This window comes from Mustela erminea, chromosome 14, assembly GCF_009829155.1.
Source record: "Mustela erminea isolate mMusErm1 chromosome 14, mMusErm1.Pri, whole genome shotgun sequence".
NCBI lineage: Eukaryota > Metazoa > Chordata > Mammalia > Carnivora > Mustelidae > Mustela > Mustela erminea.
Window position 1 is genome coordinate 81,311,312 of NC_045627.1, and position 22,392 is coordinate 81,333,703.

Genomic DNA, 22,392 nt, shown 5'->3' on the forward strand with positions numbered 1-22,392 from the left:
TTTTCTTTTATCTTTTTTAGCGGAGTTGACAATTATTCCTAGGTGGGTAGCTGTCACTGTCAAACATACCATGTCTCTCGAGTTTCAGTGAGTTAGTGTCTTACCACCAGCAGACTGGGGTGCATTTTATTCCAGCTTAATGGCTAAAGCAGAGTGGTTATCTGAATCCACTGAAAGATATTAAGAGACTCGAGGAAGAACAGTTTGGCAAATATACTCCCCACATGCCATAAACGGTGATCCAAAAAGTCTATCTCAGTCCAAAGACCGTATGCTCCTTTCTGCCCAGTGACTAATGTGCTTGCCAGAGAAGATTGTCTTGAATGGGTCTCTTGTATTTCTATCATAAATTGCCATAGTTCTCTTGTAACCTTTCTCACACCAGGCATTTACCTCCTATTTTTTTTTTGAAGGGCAAACTTCTAATCAAGGCCCTTTTTCCACATGAATGACCTTAAGAGGATAGTTGCAATGGCTTCCAGAATTTTTCAATCTTTAATCAATAGGGTAGAAATAGCAGTATTTTCAATAGAAAACTTGGCATCTGTCAGTTTTTTGAGTAGGGATAATGCCCTCGTTATCTTTCATTCCTCCATGTTCCACAGGGTTTCTGGGGTCCTTTAGGTACCTAGCAGGTGTTTGTTAGATGAACAAATCTTTTTGCATGGCTGTTGTTGCAGGAAAAAAATAACTTTTTAAAAATAAAAAATAGAAGTGGACTAGAGACGTTTTATGTATGGGGATTTTCTTTGATCTACAGCATGACAGAATCTGGGGTAGAACATTGGAAGCATGTTCTATATCACTCCTTGCCCCTTCTTCCCATGCTGTTCTTTCAAAGCCATGCCCTTTATATTCTTTGGTAAAGAAGCGGATTGTGACCATTAGTTAGAAGTTGACCTATTCGTCCCCATACGGGGTAGGGGCCTTCCTGTAAAATATGGGGATATGACTAGGTGTTCAGATGTGACACCGGTCAGATTGTGTTCCCTAGACAGAGCCCAAGAATGTGGCAGTTGCCCAGAGGTATGTCTGTTCCTGTGTGAGATACTCTCCTCTGTAACGGGATTGTGGGAGGAGAAAGGAGGTTACTTTCTGTTCAATGGCAAATTTTTAGAGTTCTACTTTTTAGAACATGCAAAAAATTTCTTACAAGGACTATCTTAGTTCTTTTTTTTTTTTTAAGATTTTATTTATTTGACAGAGAAAGACACAGTGTGAGAGGGAACAGAAGCAAGGGGTGTGGGAGAGGGAGAAGCAGACTCCCCACTGAGCAGGGAGCCCGATGCAGGGCTGGATCCCAGGTCTGGGATCATGACCTGAGCTGAAGGCAGATGCTTAATGAATGAGCCACCCAGGAGCCCTTAGCTCTTTTAACTCTGGAACTTTGTACTAGTTGTCTAGCCTATCTGAATTTAAACTTCTTAATTTCTATAAGAGACATCAGTTTATATAGCTACATTAGATATGGTCAAAATTAGTGCTTTTCTTAAGTAGCTTAGAAATATGAATTTATTATTATAAAAATGATATGAACTCATTACATTTTAAATACCAGACTCTTTTTTTTTTTTCCACTTGCAACACTGACTGTATTGGTAGGGATTAGGGAAACAGTGGAACGAGAAATACAAAGCCAGGTAGAGAGGCCGGGCATTGCAGGGGCCAGGACCCCCTAGAACTCCTCACTTTCATCTTCGCCGACCATAGACTGTTCCCACTTCTTCATAATCCTTCTCCCGAGCGGCCAGGTCCTCCCGGGCCTCTGAGAACTCTCCTTCCTCCGTGCCCTCGCCCACGTACCAGTACACAAAGGCCCGTTTGGCGTACATCAGGTCAAACTTGTGGTCGAGGCGGGCCCAGGCCTCGGCGATGGCTGTGGTGTTGCTCAGCATGCACACAGCCCGCTGCACCAGACTATACAGAAAAAACTATAAGATGCAAGATGACAAATCATCAAAAATCTTGCCACCTAGAGATAACTAACTTATATTAATATTTGAACATATGTATACACAGAGTGGCAGATGGACAAAAATGGCTTAGGAAAAATTGGATTATAGTATATTTGCTTTTTATTAACAAAACTATTAAGTTACAGTTGCTTGAATTTAACTGAAAAAAATGAGTGAAATAAAATGAAAAAGATTGCTGCATTTCAGAAAAATGTCTCTGTGGCACTGTTGAGATTCTGATCGCTCTCCATAGTACCCTGCATCCCTTGTCTAAGGCAGCGACCTTACAGATGTTTGTTGAATGAGTGTATGAATATGTTTCTGTATTTGTTTTTGAGAATTGATTTTTCTCAAACAGATAATAATTCAGCCTTGCATAGCTTTGAACTCAAGGTCGATTTTGTGTTTGTTCATGGATTATTAATTCTTTTGTAAACATTTATTGAGATGTTATTTCTTAGGCACCATGCTAAGTTCTGGAATGCATGTTAATGCACATCCCCCTGTGACTTTCTCTAGATCCCCAAACCCCTGCTAGACCTGCCTTTGCCCCTCTGGAGCCTCATCTGTGGTTCCTCAGCCCCTCACTCTGGGTCTCCAGTCTCACTGGCTTCCAGTCTTCTTGAATGCTTTTTCCTTGAGGCTTTCAAGTGGATTACTCTTTCCTTGGAACACTATTCCCTCTCTTCTTGCCTGGTGTGATGGTTGACTATTTGTATCAATGTGACTGGGTGTCTAACTATCTGGTTAGACATTATTCTAAGTGTGTCTGGGAGGGTGTTCCTGGATGAGATTAGCACTTCAATCAGTAGACAGAGTAAAGTAGGAGTGTCTTCCCCAATGTGGGCGAATGTCCTCCAATGCATTGAAGGGCTAAATAGAAAAGAAGTCTGAATAAGGTAGAATTTACTCTCTCTGACTGTCTTCTTGCTGGGACATTGATCTTTTTCTGCCTTTGTACTGGATTTGAACTTAGGCCATCGGTTCTCCCAGTCCCCCAGCTCGTCAGCTGCAGATCTGGGGACTTCTCTGTCTCCATAACTGCCTGAGCTAATTCCTTATAATAAATTTTTCTGTCTATGTCTATAGATCTAAAGAAAGATACATAAATTTATGTATAACTTTATAGATTAAAATGTATTTGCCAGTTGGTTCTGTTTCTCTGGAGCACCCAAATATACCCAGCTTCTCTCAATTCCTCCTTTAACTCAAATGTTTCGTTTTCCCCTGTGGGAAGCCTTCTAGACCAAACCAGATCCCTTTGTGGTATACTTTGTACGTTCTGTGTTTAAGCTTTTCACAATGAGTATTTGTACACTTGTTTATGTGGTCATCCCATTGTCTTTCTCCCCAACTACCTGCCCCACGGGCAGGATGCCAGGGTCCTCACATTGTATCCCCATTGCCCAGCAAGGCTTGGCCATGTAGTGGCTACTTAAACATTTCATTTCCCGAGTAGCACATGAAAGTTAAATAAAGCATGGCCCTTACCCTCAAGGAGCTTATTATACTCTATTGAGGATAAATGAGTTAATTATGGTAACATATGAGAAGTGCTAGAACAGACATATATTTGTAGATAATTGTAAGTAGAAGAGATGGGCATTTGTAGATATTTGGGTATTTGAAGGATAAGGAAGAGAATGAAATGTTTATGTGGGGTTGGAAGTGGTGGTGGTGGGAGACATGGGATGAGATGGTGGAGAGTCAAAGCACTCTGCCCAAGAGCCACTTTAGGAAAATGCTCAAAGCATTAAAGAGGGATATGCTCAGGGATGTGCAGGTCATTGAGTGTGGCCGCAGCCAAAGTTGAGGAGTGGAAAGAGATGAAGAGGAAGAGGACCATGGGGCAAAATCTGATTGACTTTAAATGCTCCTGGAAACTTAGGCTGCATCATAAAAATGTTTTCGAAATGGAAGAGAATCTTTGCATTCGGGGCGGGGGGCGGTATTTATTTATTTATTTTAAAAATTTTCATTTTTAAATTTTTTAATTTACAGGTTACAAGAGGTCACTTCATTTGTCTCACTAAAAATTAAATTATTTCTTATGTCGGTTTTAGTCTGGTATTTATATGAAACCATGGAAATAAAGCTTGTTATAGAAGACAAAACTATAATTAAACCTGTGGATAGGATATAAAAATTAAAAGTAGGGAACTCACCAGAAAGCTACTCTGGATGCCTAGACAAAGACGAAAGGAGAGAGTAAAGATCTCTAATTTTTTCATGTAGGTCTTTTAGGAAACAAGTTTCCTTTTTTTGTCAAATGGACTCTGGCTGATGATAATTTAGAGGATTCTAGTATTCTTGAAAAAAATGGAGTGGTTGGATTAGAGACTCCTTTTTTTTTTAATATTTTATTTGTTTATTTAACAGAGAGCTAGAGAGAGAGCACAAGTAAGCAGAGCGGCAGGGAGAGGGGGAGAGAGAGAAGCAGGCTATCTGCTGAGCAGGGAGCCTGATGTGGGGCTCGATCCCAGGACCCTGGAATCATGACCCAAGCCGAAGGCAACTGCTTAACCAACTGAGCCACCCGGGCGCCCTGGAAACCCTTTGTATGGAAGGATGTCATCTAGGGAAGTGATGACACGTAGTGTGTGCTTGCTGCCGATTACTTCTAACAGGTAGACTGTTAAGCTGTACTTCACTCTTCTGTTCATGGAGAGAGAAAGTTTCTTGAAAGTACTGAATTGCTCCTCCAGTTAATGCTTCTGACATAAACATTCTTTTAGGAAATACAGATTCTCATCTAGTCTTTGCCAATAACTAGGGTAGCAAAACCAGGGAACATGATAGATTCCTGGGACTCACATTCAGACTTTGGGTTCACAAGGTCTAGAATGGAGCTCAGGATTCATTTTTTAAAATTAATTTATTTGAGAGAGAGAAAAGGAGAGAGTGTGCACAGTGTGGAGCAGGGAGGGGCAGAGGGAGAGAATCCCCAGGAGACACCCCACTGAATGTGGAGCCCGATGCGGAGCTTGATCCCATGACTCTGAGACCATGACCTGAGCTGAAATCAAGAGTTGGATGCTCAACTGAAAGAGCCACCCAGGTGCTCCCAGGAATCAATTTTTTAAAAACTCCTAACTGGGGGCTTGATGTCTTAATACAAACTAGAGGATAGAAGACAAAATCTCAGTGTCATGCAGGAGAGCAGTCTGTGCAATGCTGGGAGCCATGAAATGGGGTATGAGAAATTCCATTCACCTGCCTGGGGGAAGGACCAAGAAAGCAGAACTTCGGGTGATAGAAGAGAAAAGAATCTTCAGTGAGAACATGGACACTGCTCAGACATTAGGACTCCCATGGAAAATGATGTCACTTAAAGATAAGCTCCCCATGTAAAAAATTGAAAGCTCACATGAGAAAACACCATGAAGGAGAATTATCACCCTGGAGAACTGACATCATAAGAACTAACAAGACAGTAAATAATATGAGTTGGAGAGGATGTGGAGAAAGGGGAACCCTCTTACACTGTTGGTACGAATACAAGTTGGTGCAGCCACTTTGGAAAACAGTGTGGAGATACCTTAAGAAACTGAAAATAGAGATGCCCTATGACCCTGCAATTGCACTACTGGGTATTTACCCCAAAGATACAGATGTAGTGAAAAGAAGGGTCATCTGTACCCCAATGTTCATAGCAGCAATGACCACAGTCGCCAAACTGTGGAAAGAACGAAGGTGCCCTTCTACAGATGAATGGAAAAAGAAGATGTGGTCCATATATACTATGGAGTATTGTGCCTCCATCAGAAAGGATGAATACCCAGCTTTTGCAACAATATGGACAGGACTGGAAGAGATGATGCTAAGTGAAATAAATCAAGCAGAGAGAGTCAATTATCATATGGTTTCACTTACTTGTGGAGCATAAGGAATAACATGGAGGACATTGAGAGATGGAGAGGAGAAGGGAGTTGGGGGAAACTGGAGGGAGAGACAAACTGAGAGACTGTGACTCTGAGAAACAAACTGAGGGTTTTGGAGGTGAGAGGGGTGGGAGGTTGGGTGAGCCTGGTGGTGGGTATTATGGAGGGCACATATTGCATGGAGCACTGGGTGTTGTACATAAACAACGAATGCTGGAACACTGAAAATAAATTAAAAAAAACCAACTAAGGATAGTAACACAATAAGATTTCCAAAAAGATAAAAGAAGAGCTAGAAAACATAAGGCCAGCACAGGATAGTATGATAAATGAATAGGCAAAATTGAAAAGAAACTGAATAGAAATGATAGAAAATAAAGTATAGCCATTACAGGTGGAAAAAAAATCCCCCAAATAAAAAATCTAAATATAGATTGGACACACCAGAAGAGATTGACTTACCTGGGAGAAAGATCTGAGAAAATTATCTAAGATGTAGCACAGAGAGAAAAAGGAAAATATGAAAGAGAAATTAGAAGAAATAAAGCCAAGACTGAAGGAGCACATGGAGTCTCCAGTAGGAAAAGAAAACACACATGCAGAAGTCATACACAGAGAACTGGCAAAATGTTAATATCTAATAGAAATCCTAGATGCTACCAGAGATAATGTATAGATTATCTACAAGGAGTGACCATAAACTGTGCTGGTAGGGTTCTTATCAGAAATAAGATGCCAGGAGACCACAGAATGAGGGCTTCCTAATGCAGGAAATGAAGCTCAACCTAGAATTTTATACCCAAACCATTCAGGAGATATGATGAAAAAAAGACAAGACATAAACATACAAAGCCTGAGAGAGTTTGTCTCTTGCTGACCCTGTAAAAAGGGATTCCTGATGGATGTTTCTTGCTAAGGCACAACAGAGAAGGAAAGAGAAAGAAACAAGAAACACTTGATGGGGAAATGGGTAATAATGTTGGCAATTCTAAATATAAGTTGGCGTAGAAAGGACCAGTTAATGGGAGTTTTAAAATCAAGTGAATCCAAGAGCAGGCTGTGGTAACAAACATTAAAAAAAAAAAAAGAGGCTTGGAAGTTAGGAATCAAAATACTCCAGCCTTGTATTAATGTGAGCAGGATTCAGATACTTATTTAAATTTTTAAAAAAATTATTCATTTGTCTGAGAGAGAGAGAGAGAGGTACACAAGCAGGCAGAGGGAGAAGCAGGCAGAGGCTCCCCACTGAGCAAGGAGCCCAATGCAGGACTTGATCCCAGGACTCTAGGATCATGATCTGAGCTAAAGGCAGAAGCTTGACTGACTGAACCACCCAGCCATGCCTCAGATACTTATTAACTTTAGATCTGTCTAAATGTTTATGGAAAATTGTAAGAGTAACTATAAAGAGAATAAAAATGGGAAGCATGATTTCTAAACCAGTATGTAGAGATAGAACTCCATAGAAGACCAAAAAAAGTAGCAAAGAAAAACCAAGGTAAAAAACACAAAATAAGATTATATAAATAAGTTATACCAGCATTCACAACAAATGTAAATTAAAATTCTTGATTCAAAGACAGCCTCAAAAGACATGAAGATAAAAATACAGCTCAAAAAAGCTACATCAAAAATACAATGACTCCTTCAATGAAAATAAATGAAATATATCTTTATGTACCCTGGTTAAATTTAGAAGAAAATGTTCAGTGAAAAATCCCAGTTACAGAATATATACAGTACTATATTTATGTATATATTTTTTAAAACCTTACTATACAATATGTTGTTTAGGGACACACACATTTATACTAAAAATGGAAAAAATACATATGGGAAGGGAACATACCATCTTCAAGATAATTGTCTTGAGAGAGAAACTGTGGAGGGATAAAAAGCATACTTGAAATGTATCTGTACTGATTTTTCCATGTTAAAAAAAAAAAAAAAACTCCAGAGAAAACCTGGAAAAAATGACAAAATGAGTAAGTGATCTGTGCTGGGCAGTTAACTGACTTAATATCCTGCATTTCGGTATATTTGAAAGGTCCAGAGATATTTCAAAGCTCCAGCGTGCTACTAGTTTGGGAACAAGTAGGGTCGATGACCCTGTCCCTTCTAAGTTCAATACCGTTCAAGTCCACAGTTTATTTTGAAAAGTGCCTTGTTGTGTTTCTTTAGACCCAAGGCTCTGTGTTTCTGGAGAAGCTAATAAGGATTGGACCATGAAACTGCCAAAGACTTAAAGGGAGCAGTTTAATCGTGGGCTGTCACATTGAATTGGTGGCTTCTGCTTGAGCCATCTGTTCCAGTCATAGTGCGTTGTATCCCAACCTACATGTTTGGCAGGGTGTCTTTCCCGTCATTATCCTTCAAAGAACTCGAGATTGGAATTTTTAAAAATTTCAAATTGGATGCGAGGGAGAAATCGGTGGGTGAAAGGCTCTAGATGACATGTTTTCATGCCTGGCATTTTTCATGGGGGAAGGAGGGGGGGTGTGGAAAAGTATAATTAGATGACACTTCCAAGTGTTGTCCAATAGAGCTCTGTGGGAAATTCCCCCCACCCCCACCTCCAAGCAGAATTATCTCCATTTCTTGCCAATGTGTTCTTTTCAGTGACTCTTAATATCCCATCCAGAATTAGAAATGGAGAAAATAATTGGGTCAGCTCATTTTTGCTTTGCCAATGCAGGTGTTTTCCAACAACATGTTTTTCATGGTGGTGCCCGGTTCTAAATAACAAGCCTGTGCACTGTGCAATTATTGTGATGAAAGATGATAAAACAGTGCCCCTTTTGTGCAGTGAGGGTGCTTTCATCATGGCTGTTGTACACAGCATCTTTGGAGAACCAATGGATTTCCACATCTGCATTGCAGACCCTTGACAAACTTTCTGCAAATCAGGAGTGAGAAGGATCTGGATGTTTTATAGGATAAGCAGAGCTACAGGTTGCCTTATTTTTTGAAGTCTTGGCTCTAGCCAGGTGTGGCATAGCCCCAGGAAGTAGTATAACCCTATCTTAGATATTTCAAGACAGCTTTGATTTCACAGGATATGTCCTGTGGTTCTCCTAGTACCCAACAGATGATAGTCATTTTAAGTATAATTCTTTCCAAAATGGAACCACCCCCCCTTCAATGATAGACCTATCACTGTGCGTCTTATCTGTATTTGTTGTGGCATATATCATTTTGTGTTGTGATGACCTATCTGCCTTTCCCACTATGTTGAGAACAGAGTTTGTGTCTTGTTTGTCTGTATTTTCCCAGGACCCTAGCACAGTACTTGGTACCTAATTGATATTACATAGATATTTTTGAATGAATGAATTAAGACTTAATCTTAGGACCTCATGAATGGGAGGTGTTTATGATGCCCTAACCTCTTAGGGGGTACCATGGTTATGTGGCATAATTAGTGCTGGCAAATAACTTCAGAAAATACACAAATTTAACTAATCACAGTAAGAATTTTGAGTGTGTGTGAGCTAGTAAGATGTGGTTTTAGAGGCCATGGAGGGTATGAAAGAGGACTTCTTCCCTGTCCCAAAGGGAAAGTAAGACAGAAATAAAAATTAGAGAAATGAAATGATGCTAATTGGGAATGTCGACAATTCTTCAACAGGTTCAAAGGTGATAGGAGTTTTGGGCTAGTTTAAAATAAATTGGTTTTATCTCTTTAGGCACTGTACATGAGAGTTTTAGGGAGATAATAAGTGGCATCCGTTTCCCCCCATTTGTAAAAATATTCTAATGTGAATAAGACCACTTTTTTGTATGACCACAATACAATGATAGCCAAAAATTCAAGATACATACAAAAATATTGCCTAATACAACATCCGTATTTCTAGTTGCCCAATAATGTCCTTTACAGCTGATCTCCCCCGTGTATTGTATTTATTTATTATGTCTCCACAGTTTCATTTAATCTAGAACACTCTCCTAGTGTCCATGAGTTGGATACTTAGGAAGTCCTGACCAGGTCGTCTGGTAGAATGTTCTGTAATCTGGATTGGTCTATGAGTTTCCTTATGATCAAACAGAATTAAACATTTTTCCTAAGAACTCCATGCAGTGATGTTGTGTCCTCCTTATTGTATCACATCAAGAGGCACAAGTCAGAAGTTTGTCCCATTGGTAGTAATAGTAAATTCGATCACTTAGTTCTAGTATTCCTCTCCAGATTACTGCATCGTAAAAATTCACTGTTGAGTTCATAATCTGTAGGGTGTTGCTTTGTGACTGTGTGAATATTCTGACCTCAATAAGCTTTACCCAATGAACTTCACTCAAGGATTTCAACATGCATACTTGATCCTTGCCTGACTGAATCAGTTATTTCATCAGTGGTAGAAAAACAGTGATTTTCTAAATCTATTCTTTTACATTTCTTAGTTGACATTTTTTTAAAAAAAGATTTTACTTACCCATTTGACAGAGAGAGAGAGGAAGCGCAAGTAGGGAGAGCAGCAGAGGCAGAGGGAAAAGCAGACTCCTCACTGAGCAGGGAGCCAGATGTGGGGCTCCATCCCAGGACCTGGGATCGTGACCTGAGCCGAAGGCAGCCGCCCAACCAACTGAGCCACCCAGGTGCCCTGTAGTTTCAAGACTATTGTGCTAATATCACTGCCTATGACAAACCACCAAGTAAAGTTCAAGACCTTTGGGCAGTTCTTTTTGTTCATAGACTATATCCTAAGTGTGTGCAGTCAAAGGACTGTGCTGTAAAAAATTGAATTAATTCCTTATCTTTTCTATGTGGTGTTGTCAACTTGATACACAGCTATATTAATGTATGTCTGTTTATGTTCAGTTTTATAGTTTTTCATTCTGTTGGTTTAATATTGATTTTGAAAAAGAAAAACAGGTACATGATTCAAAAGTGAAGACTACACGCGCACTAGGTGTGATGCATAAACAATGAATCTTGGAACACTGAAAAAATAAAATAAAATTAAAAAGAAAAAGATTGCATGAAAGGTACAGGCAGAAGCTTCCTTGCTATCTTTATCCTTTCTAGAGCTCTATTCCTGCTCTCCCCCTAGATAACTTTTTATTAGATTTTGGGCAACCCTTATGTTTGAAAAATGTAGTAAAATACATACATACGTACATGTGTTTATCTGTAATGTGTATGCATGTGTGTATTCTTATGCAAAAAATTTTACTCAAATATTATGCTAAATAATTCCTTTGAACCTCACTTTTTTCATTTAATAATGCATCCTGGAAGTTATTCTATGTCACTTTATAGAGATATTTCTCTTTTATTAAATGGTTCATATTATGTGAAGGTACCCTAAGTTTATGCAACCAGTGTTTGGTGAATAGGCATTTGAACTGTTTCTACTGTTTTGCTATTTCAGATAACACAGTAGTGAACAGCTTGTGCATATGCTGTTTCTTACTTGTAGAGGTGACTTCTCCAGGTAAATTCTAGAAGTGAGATTTCTGGGTAAAAAGTTACTCACTTGAATTCTGCGTCAATTTGAAATAGAGAAATCAGACAGATTTATAGGAAAATGTCAGCTCTGTGACTCTCAGAGCAGTTGAAAAACTGTGGCTTTGGTGCTTCCTCTTGCAAATCCCCAAGTTGGCAGACTTAACCACCTTGTCCAGCCCATTCTGGAAGACTATAGATTGGACATGTGGGCAGAGTTTCTATCGCTAAGCTTACACCTTTGCCCAGGGGAGACCAAAGCACTTACACGCTGCAGGAAGGCAGATGCCAAGGGAAAGCAGAGAGCCACAAGATCCACGTCTTTATCCCAACCCCACCCATCAGTGAAGCCCCTCGTCCTCCCATAAGGAGGGAAAGTGAAGGTCAGAGAGATGGAGTGTTACTCTGACTGAGTCCTTCTTGTGGGACATAGAGAGAGAGGAGAGTCTTCCCTCTTTCCCCAAACCCTATAGCATTGAATCCTTTGGTGGACTCTGGTAGAGAGGGTGAATGCTGGGAACATCTGAAGTATAGATTAAAAATGAAAAAGCAGAAACAAGTAAAACCTAGGAAGCATAGAGACTGCTATTCACATACTCCATTGAATGGCTTAAAGAAGCTCTGTGCTTCTGGAAGACTATAGATTGGACCATAAATTAAATTATACCCATGTGGCATAATTTAAAATGTAAAATTCAGGGGGCACTGGAGTGGCTCAGTGGGTTAAGCCTCTGTCTTCGGCTCAGGTCATGATCTCAGGGTCCTGGGATCGAGCCCCGCATCAGGCTCTCTGCTCGGTGGGGAACCTGCTTCCCCCACCCCCACCCCTCTGCCTGCTCCTCTGCCTACTTGTGATCTCTGTCTGTCAAATAAGTAAATAAAATCTTTAAAAATACATAAATAAATAAAATGTAAAATTCTGGCACATTTCTGCCATGATGGCGCCTGTCGGGTGGGGATGGGACGTCTTTGTGGACACCGCCATGCTGGAGCTTGTGCTCTTTGCTTACATGTCTTGTGCTACCATGATCTCAGGGAGGACTCATCATATCCACATGGGTTCTACAGAAAATTTCCTGGGCTGGGAGGGGCCCTGGGGGTGGGGGGGTTGCTTGTATTCCTTCTTGCTTATAAAGTGTTGCTGAAGCATTTAGGACACTGGTGTGGGGGAGGGGGTGGTGGTGGTGGTGGTGGTATTTGGCGTTTAAATTCTCCAGAGGCTGTTTGGCAAATAGCTATGCTTTTAAGTATTTTGTATAAAGGAGGGCAGTGCTTCGACTCATCAGGCTAGTACGTTGAAGTATATGACTCCAAAAGTGTTCAAAGAAAACATTTCCATGTTTTCCTTTAGTTGATTAAAAATTAAACATTTTCAATAATGTTTCATTGCAAATATGAAAAATTCATACCCAGAGTCTGATGATAAGATTTTGGGCTTCTTTGAAGTTTTATTTTGGAATATAGGAATTTTTTCTTACTCATATGGTAAACATTGAGACCCTAGAGAAATGTGTAAAGGAGAAAGTGGGAATTCTTTATAGTCCCACTCTGCTGAGATCATCTTTCTTATAATTTGGCTAGGGCCCTTCAGCTTTTTGTGTATTTTCTTGTTCGTTATTCTTTTCTTACAGTTGGGTTGTTCAGTTACCTTCCTTTTTCTTGGATTATAGGAGCCAATAACTTTCTTTTCTCTCCTAGCCTTTTACGTATGTTGCCATTTATACTCAAAAGTATCTTTACTGATACATATTTCTCTGCTAATAAAATTCCCATGCTATGTCCATTTGTTTTCCTGAGTAGATTTTCTTAATATTTAAACTCATATTTTAAAAATATATGAGTTGTATTATGAAGTTTTGTCTTTAGACAATGAAGTAATAAATGGTGTTTTATAGACTCACACAGTTGTTGAATAGATCTCTAGAGGAAAAGTTGGTAGAGAAGTAAAAAGGTTCAGACACTTTGAGATAGATTCTATCAAATTACACAGAAGAAAATGACACCAATTTATATTCCCATCAATAGAGCAGATAGTACCGATGTCCTCCCAACTAGATAGTAGCCCAATTCTTTGCAAATAGAATAGGAGACAAATGTTGTATGGTGTTTACTTGTATTTTAAAATTCTGTGGAAGAATACCTCTTAACATACTCATTACCTATAACAGGACAAAGACAAAAATAGCAGATTTCTTGTTGAAATTGATATAAATCAGGGGACCATAGAACAAGATCTTAAAAGTACTGATAGAAAAACCAACAACCTTGAATTCTATATCCATTGAAAGTTTACTGGGATTTTTTGGTTGTTGTTGTATAAATCAGTAGACTGATTCAATGCAATTCCAATAAAAATGTCAATAAGGCTTTTTTTTTTTTAATAAAGAAACTGAGAAGTGGATCTCAAATTCATATGGAAATGTGAAGTGTGGAATAATTAAAAGGACTTTGTGAAGAACAAAGTTGGAGGACTTACAGGACCTGAATTGCAGGCTTATTTAAGGCCACAGCAATCAGGGCAGTGGAGAATGCATTGGGATAGACAAGAAGTAAAGTAAATAGAAGAGAACAGGGTCCAGTAATAACTCACGTGTTGATGGTCCGTTCTTTTTTGATAAAGCTATAAAGGCAATTTAGCAAAGGATAATTTTTTTAATGGATGATGTTAGAACCATTAGACCTCTGTATTTAAAAAAAAATTAATATGGATTCCTGTCTCACACACAATACAAAATGAGTTGAACGGATCCTAGACCTACATGTGAATGTAAACCTGCAAACCTTCTGGGAGAAAATACTTGTGACTTTGGATCAGGCAAAGATTTCTTTAAAATGGCATCAAAAGCACAACCCATAAAAGAAAAATTAGACCTTGTCAGAATTAAGAACTGCTCCTCTTTGATGGATATTTGTAAGAGCGAAAATACGAGCTATGGAGAGAAAGCATTTGCAAATCATTCTGACATAGTATTTATGTCCAGGGTATAATTTTAAAACTCCTAAAACTCAGTAACAAAAAACAACTGAATAAAAACTGTGTGAAGATTTAGACAGTTCACTAAAGAAAATATACGGATGGCAAATAAATGTATGAAAAGATACTCAACATTATCATCATTGAGGTAAATGCAATTTCTTTACTTATTTAAAAGGTTTTATTTATTCCCTGCTGAGCAAGGAGCCTGATGCAGGGCTCAAGTCTGGGACCCTGGGGTCATGACCTGAGCCAAAGGCAGATGCTTAACCAATGGAGCCACCCAGGTGCCCTAAAGTCGATGCAATTTAAAACCAACAGAGTCCATCACATCTTTTAGAATGTCCGAAATTAAAAATGACCGTCATAGCAACTGTTGGAAAAGATGTGGAGTAACTGGAATTCTCTGATTTGCTGCTGGAAAGGCTATGAAATCATGCCAGGACTCCAGAAAATAGTTTGGTAGATTTTTCAAAAGTGAAGCACATATTTATGATCCAACCACTTCGCTTCTAGGCATTTACCCAAGAGAAATGAAAAGAGATGTCCCCATAAATACTTGTACACAAATACGTATAGCAACTTTATTTGTTACAACCAAGTCTGGACACAACCCAATGCCCATCAATGGGTAAATAAATGGAGAAACAAAGTTTGGTATGTCTATGTAATGAAGTAGGATTCAGCAATACATGTGATGAATTATTGATCCTTGCAACAACATGGATGAATCCCCAAGTACTTAGGCCTTGTGATGGAAACCAAACCACAGAAATAGCAGGATTCTGTTTATATAGAATTCTAGAAAATGCAAACTAAAGTGACAGCAGCAACAAGTTGTGGAGAGTGGGAGATAGAGAGAATATGAGGGAGGATTATAAAGGGGTTGAAGGAAACTTTAGTGATGTATAATGGAGACATTCATTATTTTGATTGTCTTACTGGTTTTATGAGGGTATATACGTCAAAACTAATAATGTATTCCTTATGAGTGTGGAGTTTATTATATGTCTATTATATATTAAATACCTCAATAAAGAGTTTTTTGAAGTTTTATTTATTTATTTATTTCTTTATTAAAGAATTATTTATTTATTTATTTATTTGACAGAGAGAGATCACAAGTAGGCAGAGAGGCAGGCAGAGAGAGAGAGAGGAGGAAGCAGGCTCCCTGCTGAGCAGAGAGCCCGATGCGGGACTCGATCCCAGGACCCTGAGATCATGACCCGAGCCGAAGGCAGCGGCTTAACCCACTGAGCCACCCAGGCGCCCTGAAGTTTTATTTATTTGAGAGAGAGTAATGATGAGGGTGGGCAGGGCAGAAAGAGAAGCATAAACCTGGTTGTGCAAGGAACCAGTGGGGGGCTCAGTCCCAGGACTCTGAGATTGTGACCTGAACCGAAGGTAGACACTTAACTCACTGAACCACCCAGGTGCCCCAACAGTTTTTTGTTTTAAAGCTGGCACTGTAGAAACCTGTTAACCATAGGTGGATTGATCTAGAACGTGGTCTTACAGGCTGATACACAGGGGTGACAGACACAACTGTACACTTTGGACAAATTTCTTTCTATAAATCTCCATTTATTCATTATGGAGGATAATGGTGAATTAAAAATGTATTCTGCACGCAGAATGGGGATCATGTTTCAACAGACTTGTGACAAGGATCACTTGTACTAGGAAATATAAATTGTATGTAATTATAGAAGAGGGAACCCTTGTACAGTGTTGGTGGGAATATAAATTGTTTTCCCTGTGGAAAACCGTGTGGAGATAACTCAGAAAATTAAAAATAGAACTGCTGTATGCTCTAGCGATTCTATTGAGTGTATATCCAAAGGAAATGAAAACAGGGTATCAAAGACACCTGTGTCCTCATGTTTATTGCAGCATTATTCACAATAGCCAAGATACGGAAACAACCCAAGTGTTCCTCAACAGATAAATGGGTAAAGATGATGTGGTGGGCGCCTGGGTGGCTCAGCTGGTTAAGCGACTGCCTTCGGCTCAGGTCATGATCCTGGAGTCCTGGGATCGAGTCCTACATCAGACTCCCAGCTTGGCAGGGAGCCTGCTTCTCCCTCTGACCCTCCCTCTTCTCATGCTCTCTCTCTCTCATTCTTTCTCTCAAATAAATAAATAAAATCTTAAAAAAAAAAGATGATGTGGTATATGTATATAAAGCAGAATATTCAGTCATGAGAAAAAAGAAAATCCTGCGATTTGCTACAACAGGGAGGGATCTCGAGGACATTATGTGAAGTGAGATAATTCGGACAGAAAAAGACAAATATGTATGAAATCACTGCATATGAAGACTGTATGAGATATGATTTCATATAGGTGGAATCTGAAAAACCCAAACTTGTATAAGGCAAAGTGGTGGTTACCGGGAGCTCATAATAAAAGGGGAATAAGAGAAATGTTTAAGGGTATAAACTTGCACCTGGCAGAAAAATACGTCCTGGAGATTTAATGCCCAGAATAGTGATTGTAGACAACAATAAACTTGTTAAGAGATGATCTTAATTACTCCTTTCATTAAAAAAGTGAGAATTAGATGATAAGTGAGCTAATCCTACAGGGGATCATCTTGCCATATTTAAATGTATTGAATCCACATGTTGTGAATGACGGGTCCATTACATTTCTTTCTTTCTTTTTTTTCAAGACATATCTATTTGAGAGAAAAAGAGAAGGGGCAGAGGGAGAGAATCTTTAGGCAGACTCCCCGCTGAGGTGCAGAGCCAGATGTGGAGCTCCATCTCACGACCCATGAGATCATGACCCGAGCTAAAGCCAAGAGTCAGACGCTTAAATGACCCAGCCACCCAGGTGCTCTGGTCCATTGCATTTCAATAAGAAATTATCTGCACAGTAGTAATTATACAGTAATTAGCCCTTTTATTATTAGACATTGGGAAGCTGAGGGATAATTCTTGGAAATATGCTTCAGGGTCAGTGGGAGACTGGGGCCATGCAGCAAACACAAACGAAAGTGTGCCCGAAGTTGGTTTCTTTTTTTTTCTTTTTTCTTTTTTTTTTTTTGCCACATCCTGAAATTCAGCCGCCTCACTGTTGCAGACACGACTCGAAGCTTTGCAGAAAATACAAGGTACTCTTGTTACCAGGAACCATTCCCTTTGGAATCTGCATTGCTGGATTGATCCTGAGAGTTCTGTGAAAAAAGTTAGAAACAAGCTCTTTGCATGGTGAATGCTAATCAGCTAAAATGAGACCAGCTCCTAGAGTCTGGCTTTGGAGGTCATGGGGCCTTTGCTGCACACATCCTGCCTTGTTCCAAAAGGTATGCCCTATAGGAATGGATCTGAGGGTTGACGGAAGCAGCTTTTAATACAGATGACAGAAAGGGATTGGCCAGTCAGTTTAAGCCTGACCCCCAGGGACCTCCTGAAGTCTGTCTGTGCTTTCACATTTTAGAAATGGTAGGACTTGAGACTAGGCCTGGGATCAGGCACCGTTTGTGCTGATTTGTGGGAATGATGTTGATATATTATCTATGAACACTTAACTTCAGGTGCACTGTGATCAAATTTTCATCCTGGTACCAAGGGACAGTGACGGCTCTAAGGGAAAAGGTAAACTTAAAAAAAAAAAAAAGACTGATAGGCTATTTAAAGTTGTTTATAATTACTCCATAATGCCTTCAGTTGGAGTGGTTTTTTTTAAATATTTTATTTATTTGACAGAAAGAGACACAGTGAGAGAGGGAACACAAATGGGGGAGAGGCAGAGGGAGAAGCAGGCTTCCCTTCGAGCAGGGAGCCCAAGGGGGGCCTCGATCCCAGGACCCTGGGATCAGGACTTGAGCCGAAGGCAGACGCTTAATAGCTGAGCTACCCGGGTGCCCCAGCTGGAGTGTTTTAAGGCCAGTCAGCCTTGAAGACCATAATGCCTCCATCATCTCATTACTCTTGTGTTTTTTCCCGCAGATAACAGCCGACAGCATGTATCGTGCCTGATCCACATCGAGAGAGCAATGATTTGAGCGTGTCCATCCCATGGGGACTGCTTGCTTTCTGAGGAGACGGCACTGCGGGCTGTGTGAGAGTAAGAGCCCAGCTTGACTGGTTATGATCATAACCATAGCAACAGACCCAGAGCCTGCCTTTTCCTAGGTCCTAAATCAATCCTGGTTGAGTGGCTGATTGATCTCTGAAGCCTGCTACTGTCTCAATGACTTATTTTTAAAAACCGACTTATGCATCTTCTATCCATTCATCTACTGTGTTGCTTCTTCTGTTAAAAGGTGCTTTTCATATATTCATACATACACTTCTCACAACAGCCCTGTGAGGTGAGTATTGTAAGTACAGACACATTTTACAGATAAGAAAACAGGCACAGAGAGGTTAAGCAGTTTGCCTGAGGTCACACAGCTTGTGACTCGTGGAACTTGCATAAATAACCTTGTGTTTTCCACACCTGGACCTTGTTCATTTGTTCACTCATTCATTCATTCAGTTTTACAAAGACTGTATTTCTCCAAGGCCAGGTCCTTGGGATGTAGGAAGAACTGGAGGAGGATAGATTTTCTCTTTCTCTCTCTTTTGTAAAAGATTTATTTATGGATTTTAGTGTGCATGCCAGCAGGGTTGGTCGGGGGCGGGCAGAGGGAGAGAGAGAGAGAGAATCACAAGCAGACTCTTTGCTGAGCTTGGAGCCAGACGTGGAGCTCCATCCCAGGACCTTGAGACCATGACCTGAGCCAAAATCAAAAGTCAGGTTCTTAACTCACTGAGCCACCCAGAGTCCCCGAGATTTTCTCTGTTTTAATCTTACCCTAACCTATGATTCTAATCTGAGCTGAAGGTAGGAAAGGTGAAAAAGCCCAGAGAAACTCAGCTGTGTGTATGTGTACACACACGAGTGCATGAGTCCACGATGTCTGCCCTGTTTGCGGGTGGGGGGGCAGGGCGGAGAGAGCTATAGACACCCTGTTAGAGTAACCAATGACTCTTTTTAGAAACATAAGAATAACGCTTTTCTGACATTAAAAATGTTTGTTCGCATGTCTTGGGCGATGGACTTCCTGTTGGAGAAAGATTAACAACATAACCTAGCTGAAAACTCCTTGCAGCTAAGAAAAGTAACAATTAATAACAACTTTTGACTCTTGAGCATTAAAGTATGTATCAGTGACTACATATAATCAATTAGTTTTGGCTTTTCTGTAGCATTGAACACTATGGTGTTTGGATTTTGGAAAAAAAAATAGGCTAAAAGCAGGAGTAGTGATCCTAACCCATATTCCACTTTCTAAACTTCTGTGGGTAAACTTCCCTTAACGGAGATGGTTTGGTTTTTGCTGATGGCATAATTTTAATAATGAATAATTCAAAGAAGCACACAGCAAATGTTAGCTGTAGACAGGAAAAAATATCTTTGAAATTCTCTTTCCTTTATGGGTCTTCAGAAACCGCTGTCTATCTATACAGAGCCTCTCTCTAAGGGAGAAACGGGCACCATTCTTAGGCTAATGGGAAATAATGGTGTGATCTCTGAAGCGCTTTTCTTGGAATCGCTGAAGATAGAGATAAACCACCGGACTGTCTCCACATCCCTGCTCTAGCATTTGGCCTATCAGCCAAAGAGGGATGTCCACAGGGCAGCCTTTTTCCAGGGGAAGCCAGCAATCCACCGGAAGCAGCGTGGGTGTCTGACATGCAGGTCTGGGAGGAAGCCCAAAGTGAAAACGGACAAGGCATCATTTCACCCAGCAGATCGTGAAAGTGCAAATTCCAGCTTGCTCTGCTGCTTTCAGGTTTCTCCATGCCCAGAATGAAAATTCTTTGCTTGCTGGATGCTGAGACTGTCAGGCAGCCGTGCGCCCTGCGTGGGAGCCGATGGGATCGCCTGCCGTCACTCAGGGAGCCTCACTGCTTCCTCCAGTCATTAGGGGGCACGAAGCTGCTCCCACCTCAGCTGCCCTTCCTGTGGTCTCGTGCTTTGTCGGGCTCATACATAGAAGCAGACGTCTATGCGGAGGCAACTGTGTTTAAGAGAATCAAATGGATGAATGTCTTTCTCTCCCTGTACCCACCATTTCTACCTTGGTTGGCTACCAAGCCCCAGTTTCTTTCTTCTGGATATCTTAGGAGCCTTTTAGTCTGAAGAATTGGCATGGACTGAGAGGAAAAGGCAGGTGTGATGGCAGCTTGAGGGGTTGGGAGCAGCAAGGAAAGGCTTGCCAGTCCCCTGAGCAGTCTGTGTTCCATGGGCTGGATACGCCCTTCTCTGCAGTGAGCATTTAAGAATGTGCAGGTGTTTCCAGTTGTCACCTGACTGTGGGGCATTGCCAGAAACTTCTGGGCAGGAGCCGTGGACATGATAGGTCCTATAATGTGGAGACAACTGTCTAAAACAAAGACATGCTGTGTTAGTTTCTTATGACTGCAGTAACAAATCGCCATACACTTACTGGCTTAAAATAATATGAATTTACTGTAATTCTCGGTTCAGCCTGGGTCTCCTTGGGCTAAGGTCAAGATATCAGGAGAGTTGGCTCCTTCCTGGAAGCTCTAGGGAAGAATCTGGTCCACTGTCTCTTCAAGCTTCTAGAAGCTGCTGGCATTTATTCCTGGCTTCTGTCCCCTTCCACCATCTTCTAAGCTGACATAGTAGTGTCTTCAAATCTCTTTGAATTCTTTCTTCCATTGTCATACACCATTTTCATGCTCCTGTCTCCCTCTTTCCATTCACAAGGACCTTGTGATGATACTGGGCTTGCCCTGATAGACCAGCATAATCTCTCCATTTTCAACGTAATCCCATCTAAGTCCCTCTCAGGATATAGCTAACGTATTCAGAAGTCCCCAGAATTAGAACAGAGACCTCTTTGGCAGAGGGCCTTATTCTGCCTACCACCTGTGCCCTGCCCCAGTGCTGAAAGTCAGGTGGGACTTGACTGACCAGGAGTTGGGTGGAGGTCTTTTCTTTCTGGAGATGGCAGGAGTCTTGTTTTCTTCTGCTTGGGTAGGCCCGAAGATCTGGCAGGGGTATTTGATCACTGCATGATCGAGTAGGCTATTCCAGGCCAAACAGACTTTCCAGCCTGCTAGGACTAGTGCTGAGTGGTATCCATCATTAATACCCATTTACCCTGTCTTTCTCTCTGAACCATCAGTATGAGGTCCCTGATATTTTTCAAATCTCAACAACATATCTTTGACCCGAGTTTCGATGATAAGGCCAAATGAATTACTCTTTCTTCCTAGAATTACCCTCATGCCTTCCCTTCATCGCCTGGCCCAGCCCAGCTGTCAGTTTCCTTACTGGCTTCATTTCTGTCCCTGCTCAGCCACTTCTTCCACATCTACTTAAATTTGACCTAAATCATTGGTGGGGTTTGTGTGTTCCTCTATGCTCTGTGTAATGTCCAGGTTTTTTCCAATAAGTGCTTTTTAAAAAAAAAGTTATATTCATTCATTTGACAGAGAGTGAGAGAGAGAGAGAGAGAGTGAGAGAGGGAACACAAGCAGGGGGAGCGGGAGAGGGAGAAGCAGGCTTCCCGTGGAGCAGGGAGCCCAATATGGGACTCGATCCAAGGACCCTGGGATCAGGACCGGAGTCGAAGGCAGACGCTTTAACGACTGAGCCACTCAGGCGCCCTCCAATAAGTGCTTTAATAATTAGAAACTCCTTTAACAGACTCCCCGAATAGTAACCCGCAGGGGCGTCCTCCCTGTCTTCTGGGACTTGACTCTCCGGTAGGGGCTGTGCTTCTCCGGGCCTCGCCGTCTCTCGCGTCCCACTCTGCTGTCCCACCCACTCATTGCTCCGTGTGCGGCAGATACCCGAGCGCCTGCTGTGAGCGGGGGCCCGGCTGTCTCCCTGCAGAACGTAGGTAGCTGACACTTCTGTCTCCCCTTTGTAGGCTGAGTTCCACGTGGTGTGTATGTTTACACAGACGGAATCTCTCAAAGCAGTGCTGATACGCAGATGCCCAGTTGACTACCATGCAGGAGGAGACACATTTTCTGGGAGAAAGGCAGGTTTTCTAGCTGTTCCACGTTGGCGTGCTGTTTTGCTGCCTAATGGCTTGACTACATAGTTGCCTCGTGGCTGGTGTGAAGGGTTGGGCTCGCGAGATCTCCATCTTAAGATCTCCAG

General features: G+C 41.1%; 1 long non-coding RNA gene across 1 annotated transcript in view; it reads left to right on the plus strand.

The window, feature by feature from the left end:
• The window catches only part of LOC116573423, a 111,536-nt gene that overhangs the window by 78,959 nt on the left and 10,185 nt on the right, over positions 1 to 22,392 (plus strand). Inside the window, exon 3 of the long non-coding RNA XR_004278786.1 lies at positions 18,213 to 18,330. This is a non-coding gene — a long non-coding RNA (uncharacterized LOC116573423). The remainder of the gene's footprint in view (positions 1 to 18,212; positions 18,331 to 22,392) is intronic.